This window comes from Primulina eburnea, chromosome 5, assembly GCF_022965805.1.
Source record: "Primulina eburnea isolate SZY01 chromosome 5, ASM2296580v1, whole genome shotgun sequence".
In the NCBI taxonomy this organism is placed as follows: Eukaryota; Viridiplantae; Streptophyta; class Magnoliopsida; order Lamiales; family Gesneriaceae; genus Primulina; species Primulina eburnea.
In genome coordinates, this window is record NC_133105.1 from 19,184,002 (window position 1) to 19,194,317 (window position 10,316).

General features: G+C 39.9%; 1 non-coding gene across 1 annotated transcript; it reads right to left on the minus strand.

The window, feature by feature from the left end:
- Positions 1-7,540: 7,540 nt before the first annotated feature.
- On the minus strand, positions 7,541-7,646 carry LOC140833189 (small nucleolar RNA R71). Its single transcript, XR_012118323.1, has one exon. It is a non-coding gene; the product is annotated as a small nucleolar RNA R71 (small nucleolar RNA).
- Positions 7,647-10,316: the final 2,670 nt, after the last annotated feature.

Consider the following 10,316-nt stretch of genomic DNA (forward strand, 5'->3'; position numbering starts at 1 on the left):
CTATAATCATATTAATTATCACCAATAGATTTTAATAATTATCAACAAATCCTTTCAGATTAACAGAATAAATTTCTCGGGCCTTACAGCATTGTTGTACCGTATGTTGATTAACATTGATCAGATTATGTTGTGATTTGAGTATTGATCAGAAAAGGTTTTGAACTGAGTTGTATACTGATATTATACCTATTCGATTTTCATTACCAGATTTGGGTATGGACAGAGTTGAATTCGAGACTTCGTCTTCGTCTGACCGAGAGGATAAATGTATAAATTAATGTTGAGTTGGGAATTGCACAACTCGAGTGAGGTTTGACTCGAGTTTCCCTAAATCACATACTTAGTTTATTGCATTGATATTTGTAATTGATGAGATTGATGTTTGTATTCTATTGATTTATAGCCACTGCATGTATTGACTACTGATTTGCCTAGTCATTGGCTGATTCGCCTAGTTATTGGCTGATTCGTCTAGTCATTGGCTGATTCGCCTAATCTTTGACTGATTCGTCAATTCTGCGGTCGATTCGCCCAGACACTGGATATATCAATTATATTGATGCCGTTTAGGGATTGATTCATTCCTATCGACTGAGATTCGGTATATTTATCATTATTCAGACACCGGGATCCCTAGATTAGAATTGAGTCGAGTTTGAGACGACGTGTCGGTTGAGTTGTGTCTGATACGACATGTTGATTTACAGTGTTTATAACATTCATGTCTGTTGAGTTGCTACATGTTAATGATATCTTATTTATGCGTTTATATATGTTTTATATAATTTCATGTTTACATTGTTTATACTGGAATTTATTCTCACCGGAGTTATCCGGCTGTTGTCTTGTTTTGTATGTGTGAAAAAAAACAGGTGGGGTTGGATCAGGGTCAAGAAGAGGATGAGAGAAGACAGTTAGCGTGGAGATCCGGACTTAGGAGTATATCTGTTATATCACTCGAGGTGTAGTGAAGAAACAATAGTTATTATGATTTATTGTTGTACAGGACTTGTACTTAGATCTGAATAGTGATCTTGAAAATGGGATACGATTTATTTCATATGTTGCGTACTCTAGTATTTTAAAAAAAAATTAGACCCTGTTTATTTTAATTGATTAATTATTCCAGAAAGTGATTAAGAATTGAATTAAGTTCGGGTCACCACAGCCTGCACAGGGCCGAGACCAAGCCTGGTCGAGCCCTAGTTCAGCCCTCCTCATGGCCGAGCCCTTAGTCCCATGGAAAGCAAGCAAACCCTAGGGACTTCTAGCTATCCCATGCGCCGCCCTCTTTCTTACTATCCAGCCCTCGTTTCCTCTTTGAACTGCCATTGTTCCATCCCTTAAACTTCCTATTTTTGCAGCGTACTTGTCAGAAATCAAAACATGTTTATATACACGTAAATATTTTCAAAACATTAAAAATAATTGTCTAAACGTTAAGCAATTTGAACTCCAATGTTTTTCATGCAAAAATAAACAAAAAATGTGTAATATGGGTTGAATGTTGCGTCAAAGAAGTTTAGAAACGTGCGTTTGCGTTTTAGAATGCTTGAATCTATTATCGTTGGCGTGAGGTGCGAAGGAGAACGAACGGGCGACAAAGACTCCTTGTATCTTCCCTTGAAATTTTCAAAAATAAGTGTGTGTTGTGTGTGTAGATTTGGGCTGATATTTGTACAAAATACCTAGCTTTTTATTTTTTTTACAGATTTTAATTTGAATGATAACAGGCTTAAGTTGTAGGCCTTTGAGTTTAGGAGCAATATGACCTACTAATCTTAGGTAAATTAGGCCCAATAACACCTATTTAATTGAAAAACAAAAGTTTATAAAAATTTGTTTCCAAATAATAATTTTGATCTTTTAAAAACTCGTTTGTCCAAAACCGGCTTCCCAGATAAAATAGAGCTCGTATCGTAAAAATAATTTGAAATCTATCATTTTTAGAAAAAATTAATCATATTAATAAGCCTTGAAAATAATTATTGAAAAATATTTATTTTATCTTTTTTCCCCGGTCTCCATTCCTAGCCTATTCTCGAATATTCAGTTAAAATCTACAATTTTCCACTAAATCGTGCAATTAGACCCCTAATCATATAATATGAATCATGCAATCATTTAAAATCAATTAAATAAAACAATTATGTAATTTAATTCATTAGCATGCATGTGGTTTACGTAGGTTGGCTTTTGGACGTCACAAATCCTCCCCCTAAATAAAATTTCGTCCTAGAAATTAAGACGTACCCAATAATTCGAGATATCGACTCCTCATCTCAGACTCCGCTCCCAATTGACTTATTCTTCCGAGTGATTCAGCCACTTGACTTTGACCATTTTTATCACCTTGTTCAGCAACTCTCTCTTGCTTACCTAAAATTTGAGTAGGCCTCTCCTCATATGACAGGTTTGGCGTAAGTTGCAGTGGCTCAAAGTTCAATAAATGCAAAGGGTTTGACATGTACTTGCGGAGCATCGATATGTGTTGTGAACTCCTGCGATATTAGGTGGGAACGCCACTCTATATGTTAGTGCTCGCACTCTTTCGAATATTTCGAGTGGTCCAATGAATCTCGAACTAAGTTTGTCTCTCTTGCCAAATCTATTAACACCCTTCATAGGTGCTATCTTTATAAACACATGATCACCTGCCGCAAACTCGAGATCTCGCTTTCTTTTTTCCGTGTAGCTCTTTTGTAGACTTTGAGTAGTTTTTACTCTGTCTCGGATCTTGGCGAGCATTTTTACGATGTGCTGAAATATCTCGGGCCCCATTGTAGCCCTTTCTCCTACCTCGTCCCAATTGATAGGTGACCTACATTTCCTTCCATTTAGTACCTTGTATGGAGCCATTCCTATAGATGAATGATAACTTTTATTGTCAGTGAACTCCACTAGAGGTAGTTTCGGTTCCCAAATCCTTTCGAAATAGATCATGCATGCTAGGATTAGGTTTTATAAAATCTATATGACTCTCTCAGGCTGACCGTCGGTCTGAGGATGAAAAGCGGTACTGAATAGTAGCTTAGTCCACAATGCTGCATGTAGACTTTTCCATAACGATGAAGTTTAATGTGTCTCTGTCTGACACTAAAGACACTGGAATCCCATGTAGTCTAACTATCTCTCGAATATATAGCTCCACATACTGAGTCATGGAAAAATTCGTCTTCACTGGTCGGAAATGTGCTGATTTAGTAAGACGGTCCACTATCACCCAAATATCATTAAGTCCTTTCACCGTCTTTGGCAATCCTACCACGAAATCCATAGTAACGTTTTCCCATTTGCACTCGAGAATGGGGAGTGGTTGAAGCATTCCCGCCAGTCTTGGATGCTCTACCTTCACTTTTTGACATGTCAAGCATTCCGATACAAATCGCATAATGTCTTGTTTCATTCATTGCCACCAATATAAAAGTTGCAAGTTCTTGTACATCTTGGTACTTTCGGGATGAACAGAATAAGGGGTACTGTTAGCTTCAGTTAAAATTTCAACTCTATGTGAATCACCACTAGGAACCCATAGTCAACCTCGATACTTAACAATGCCATCCTTGAATGAATATATAATGCTGCTCTTCGATTCATCTCCATGTCTCAATTTCTACAATTGCTCATCATCATACTGTCCGGCTCGAATTCATCTCATAAAGTGGAATGTACTGTCAATGTAGAGAGATTAAGGGCCTCTCCCATAGCATAAACTTTCAGATCGAAACTGAATTTTCACTTGTAGATGTCTCTGTACTGATAAATTGCCAATATTGTCCCCTTTCTGCTCAAATCATCCTCAACTACATTAGCTTTGTCGGGATGGTAGCCAATTTCACAATTGTAGTCCTTAACAAACTCTAGCCACCGTCTGATATGAATCCACGTACATAAGAAAAGCAAACACGATTAATTTAGAACCGCACCCTCAATTCAATGACGAATAAGAAATCGTTGTTGTTGTCCCGACCTTTTGAATCAAGTATTACGTGATATTCACCTCTAAACTATGAACGGTTTAGCAATAAATAATCACAAGAAAGACAATCAACACTCGAACGAATCTTCAAATAACTCGTCTTTGAAAATCCGCGTAATAACTATCGACAAACGCCACAAAGTATAAACTTTGATAAGTTTGGTTTTGAACAAAGAAAAATCTTTAATTGTTTGAGAGAAAACTCAAAAAGTTTGATAAAATTGATAATAAAATCTGAATTATGTTCCAAAATTTCGTGCAAATATGTTTACATAATCCAAAGATATCAAATCTAATTGCCCAATTAATTAAAACTCTAAACTAGGAAATTAAGATATTCTGAAATTGCGCCGCGCGCGCGCCCAGAGCTCGTGCATATGCGCGAAAGTTTCTGTCTTCGCATTTGCACCGCACGCATATGCGCGCCTATACTCGCACATATGCGCGGAAGTCTCTGTCTGTGAGTTGCATAATTTTTCCTCGATCGCATATAGTTCCGCGCATATGCGCGGATGTTTCTTTTCAACGCTTCGGTGGTAGTGTGTCTCACGCATATGCGCGCCCCGTCTTGCGCATGTGCGCGAGGCTCGCGCATATGCGCGCCTGGTCGTGGCGCATGTGTGCGAGGTCTTCTGTCCAGTTTTGTGCTTTGCTTTGCGTGGATGCTTGAATAGTATTCATATAACTCCCAAACTTACTCCCATGCCTCAAGAACCCTTCATCACTCTGTACCTTGCTTGTACATCCTTCTTATTTGCTCATAAGCCCATGCAATGCTTCTTTAAACCTCTTCAGTCGTCCCCTCGTGATTGGTCCCTCCGACTACTCTAAAGGGTCACATGCTTTCCTTGGGGCTTGACCAACCGTGTTCACATCACCTCTTTGTCTCGTATTCAAGTTCTTGGTGAATAAATATTTAAGACTTTTATGAACCATAAAGATCTTGCATTTCTCACAGTACAAGTAGTGCCTCAAAATTTTCAACGCAAATACGACTGCTGCAAGCTCAAGATCATGCATCAGATAATACTTTTCATGTATTTTCAGTTGTCTAGATACATATGTTATGACTCGGTCATGTTGAATGAGAACTGGGCCCAATCCTAACTTCGAAGCATCGGTTTACAACACATATTGCCATTGTTATGTCAGCATAGCTAAAACTGGCGTTGTTTGAGTGCTTGCTTGTACTGATCGAAGCTATTTTGACACTCCGCTCCCCATACAAATTTCGCATTCTTCTTGTCAATGACGTCAAGTGGACTAAAATAGATGAAAAACCCTTGATGAACTTACGATAGTAGCCAGCTAAACCCAACAGACTCCGTATTTCTGTCACACTTTTAGGCGCAAGCCACTGCCTAACATGGGTCGACCTCTACTCTCTCTCTTGACACAATGTGCCCTAAGAATGACACTGATATGTGTCGTTTTTACGTGTTTTATGGCATTGGTTTAATTGTGTTTGCATTGTGCATGCATGCATTTCTTTTACTTTTTGTTCATTTTCGAGTAATCGTTTGCATTTTATCATGTCTCACTTGTATGTGATGAAATTGCAGGAAAAATGGTCGGAAAAACCAAGAATGAAGCAAAGTGTCGAAGACAAGGAACTTTGGACAGAATAAGCGGCGCTCGAGCGGTAGATTTCTACCGCCCGGGCGCCAAATATGACTAGCAAAGAGAAGAAGACAGAAAGTTTCGCGCTCGGGCGGTACATTTCTACCGCCCGGGCGCGAGAAGGTGCATCCGAAGACAGAAAGGTCGGCGCTCGAGCGGTAGTTTTCTACCGCCCGAGCGCGAATGCTGCATGTGCCAAGGAGAGTTACAGAGAGTGTGGCGCTCGAGCGGTACTTTTCTACCGCCCGAGCGCCGCTTATTTTTGGAAGATTATTGTGCGCGATTTCTTACCTTAATTTTGGGTGTGGCTGCGATGGAAAGATTATTGGTCGACTTTTGGGGAGGATTCAGACAACATTGAAGCTACCACAAGGAGTTTTGGGGAGTTTTTGCACTTGGATTGAAGATTCGACGGGTTCCGGGCATCGTTCTTCGCAGATTTCGTCACGTCTCGTATTTCTAGTTTATTTTCCTTTATTTAAATATTGTTTTGCTTATTTTAATTATGAATTCTAGTAGCTAAACTTTCATATTTGTTGGGATTAAAGGGGATCCTACCCCGAACGTTGAATCGAATTAATTTATATTTTGATTGTGCGTTATTCTTGATTTTACTACTGTTTTATCGTGTCATTAAAGAATAGCTAACTTTTACGACGTTTTTATATCACGAGTGAGTTCGAGAGAATAACGAGTGATAGGATCGAGTAGTAGAATTCGCGGATCTAAAATTTACATAGATATATGAAATTGGATACGTGCCGATAGTCATAGTCCTTAGGGTCGAAAACTAGGGGATTTCATCAATCGAAATGCGATTCATTCTTGATAAATAATTAAAGACATTTAATTACTTCATTGAGTGAATTAGTTTGGCATAGCTCGAGAGAGTGTGTTCAATAGATTAGGAAATCCTGTCGGAAGCGTAGATCACGATCGAACGAATTAATTGATTAACGAGGGGTAGGTGAACCGAGATTCCCAGCAAATCTATTTCTCATTGAGTTTAATTCAATCATTTTAGATATAAATTCTCGTTCATTACTTGTTGAGTCATTTTAATTGCATATTTAATTGAGTATAGTAGGAATAATCACACAAATCAATTTTCGTTGCTAAATGTTAAATAACTGAAAATATAATTGTTAAACACAGTCTTCAGCGGAACGATACTCGTACTCACGTACACTATATTATAACTTGACATCGTGCACTTGCGATCAATTTTTGAGCATACAAAATAATATTTTATTGGGGATTTCACTGTGCAAGTTTTGCTCGATCAAGTTTTTGGCGCCGTTGCCGGGGACTGTTAATCTACAATTTTATTTTTAGTTATTTCCTTTAGCATTATTTCATTTCTCTTGAGATAACACTTCACATTTTCTTACAGATATCCCTTCCAGTGCATGCCAAAGTCACTTGACGTGGAGCTTGAATTCGATCCTGAAATTGAAAGAACCTTCCGCAGGAGGAGACAACAGCAGAGGCTTAAAGAACTTATGGAGAGACACGAGCCAGAACGTGAGGAGGAACAACGTGAGGAGAGACATATCGAGATGCCACGCCGCATACCAATGCTGGAGTATGCCCAACCTTCTTTGGAGGGTGCACGCCCTAGCATTGTGAGACCTATCGTGCGGGCAAATCACTTCGAAATCAAACCAGCCATTATCCAGATGATTCAGAACACCGTCCAATTTGGAGGAACTGCTGTGGACGATCCAAACACACACATCGCGGATTTTCTCGAGATTTGCGATACTTTTAAATTTAATGGAGTTTCTGATGATGCTGTTAGACTGCGTTTATTTCCTTTCTCTTTGCGTGATAAAGCTAAAGCTTGGTTGAATTGTTTACCTGTAGGTTCGATCGCTACATGGGAGGACATGGTGAAGGCGTTTCTCATCAAATACTTCCCTCCATCGAAGACCATGAAGCTACGGGCAGACATCACAACATTTGCTCAGTTCGATCAAGAGTCACTATATGAGGCATGGGAACGTTTCAAAGATCTATTACGAAGATGCCCACATCACGAGTTGCCACTTAGGTTAGTCGTTCAAACCTTCTATTGTGGCTTACTTACTCTTAATCGTACTATGATAGATGCTGCTGCTTGTGGAAATCTATTGAGGAAGACTGCGGAAGAAGGATATGAGTTGTTGGAGGAAATGGCTGCTAGCAGCTATCATCCTCAATCTGACAGGAACAACCAGCGGAGAAGTGCCGGAGTTCACCAGGTAACTGATTTTTCTGTTATTACTGCACAACTTGACGCTTTAAACAGGAAAATAGACGGCTTGAATGTGGGTGGCACGGCTATGCATCTTCAAGAGATATTCTGTGAAAAGTGTGGAGGAGAGCACTATGTGAAAGACTGTCAAGATGCAAATCCCTTCTATGTGCAAAATGAGGCACCGGTGAATCAAGTGGGAGTCCAAAACCGCCCAAGGAATGACCCTTATTCGGACACATACAATCCTGGGTGGAGGCAACATCCCAACTTCTCGTGGGGCGGTCAAAACAGTCAGAATAGACCACAAGGAGGACAACAATATGGCAAACAACCGATGTACAGATCCGATCCTCCTAGAGAAGAAAAGTCCAACTTGGAGCAAATGATGTCTAAGTTTATTTCATCCACTGAAACTAGACTTCAAAATCAGGATGCGTCGATTAAGGGACTTGAGAATCAAATTGGACAGTTGGCCAAGATGATAGCAAGTAGAGAGCCGGGCACCTTGCCAAGTAATACCGAGACTAATCCAAAAGAGCAAGTGAAGGCCATTGAGTTGAAGAGCGGAAAAGTTTTGGAGCCTAGGGAAAAAGAGAAAAGCCAAGTGCCGGATGAACAAGATGCGACATCTAAAGGTAAGTCTTCTAACCCTACACTAGCACCCACTACACACCCAAAAATTGTTATACCTCCTCCTTTTCCTGCTGCATTGAAAAAGCAAAACTAGATGCACAATTTGGTAAGTTTCTCGAGGTGTTTAAAAAGTTGCATATCAATATTCCCTTTGCCGATGCTCTAATGCAAATGCCTAGTTATGCTAAATTTTTGAAGGATATCTTAGCAAATAAGAGGAAGTTGGAGGATCATATGATAGTCAACTTAACTGAAAATTGCTCCGCTTTGGTGCAAAACAAAATCCCACCTAAGCTAAAAGACCAAGGGAGTTTCTCTATTCCTTGCATGATTGGTGATATTGTTTTTCATAAAGCATTATGTGATCTTGGTGCAAGTATTAATCTGATGCCATTTTCTGTGTTTAGGAAACTTGGGTTGGGAGAGCCTAAGCTGACGAGGATGTCTTTGCAACTGGCTGACAGATCTGTCAAGTACCCCCGCGGAGTGGTTGAGGATGTGCTAGTGAAGGTGGACAAATTCATTTTTCCTGCCGATTTCGTGGTGCTCGACATGGAGGAGGATACCGAGATGCCTCTCATTTTGGGGAGACCATTCCTTGCGACTGGCAAGGCACTTATTGATGTGCAAGAGGGAAAGTTGAGATTGAGAGTGGGCGAAGAAGAGATTACATTTGATGTTTTTAATGCACTTAAACACACACTGCATTCTGACAGTTGTTTGAGAATTGATGCTTTTGACTCTCTTGTATCCAACTATGTGCAGGATGCTCTTAGGGACCCTTTGGAGGCCACTATCAATACTGAATTGGGAGAAGAGGAGTTAGACGAAGAAAGAGCTGAAATTGTGGCACACTTTAATGCCAACCAACCATGGAGAAGGCCAATGAGGATGGGACTGGAGGATCTAGGAGAACGAAGATATTTGACCCTTCAAAGGTCAAGCATCGAGGATCCACCAACGCTTGAGCTAAAGCCGTTGCCTCCACACCTCAAGTACGTATACTTAGGTGAGAATAACACTTTACCTGTCATTATTTCTGCTGCTTTGACAGATGTGATGGAGGACAAGCTGTTGGAAGTTTTGAAAGCGCACAAGGGTGCATTTGCGTGGAAGGTGGCAGATATCAAAGGAATAAATCCATCCGTCTGCATGCACAAGATCTTGATGGAGGAGAAGTACTCACCTCTTGTGCAACCTCAAAGACGATTAAATCCAAAGATGCAAGAGGTAGTAAAGGCTGAAACAATTAAGCTTCTCGACGCAGGTATTATCTATCCTATATCTGATAGTGCATGGGTAAGTTCTGTTCAGTGTGTGCCAAAGAAAGGTAAGATTACTGTTATCACAAATGAAAATAATGAATTAATACCCACTAGGACTGTTACGGGATGGCGTGTGTGCATTGATTATAGAAAATTGAATGATGCTACCCGTAAAGACCACTTTCCCCTTCCCTTTATTGATCAAATGCTTGAGAGGTTAGCGGGTCATGAGTTCTATTGTTTTTTAGGTATAACCAAATCATGATTGCACCCGAGGACCAATAGAAAACCACTTTCACTTGTCCTTATGGCACTTTTGCTTTTAGACGGATGCCATTTGGTTTGTGTAATGCCCCTGCCACTTTTCAGCGATGCATGACTGCTATATTCCATGATATGATTGAAACTTTTCTTGAGATATTTATGGATGACTTCTCGATTTTTGGCTCGTCTTTTAATGATTGTTTGCAGAACTTGCAGGTAGTGTTGAGGAGATGTGAGGAGACAAACTTGGTGCTTAATTGGGAAAAATGCCACTTTATGGTACAAGAGGGAATTGTCCTAGGGCACAAGGTTT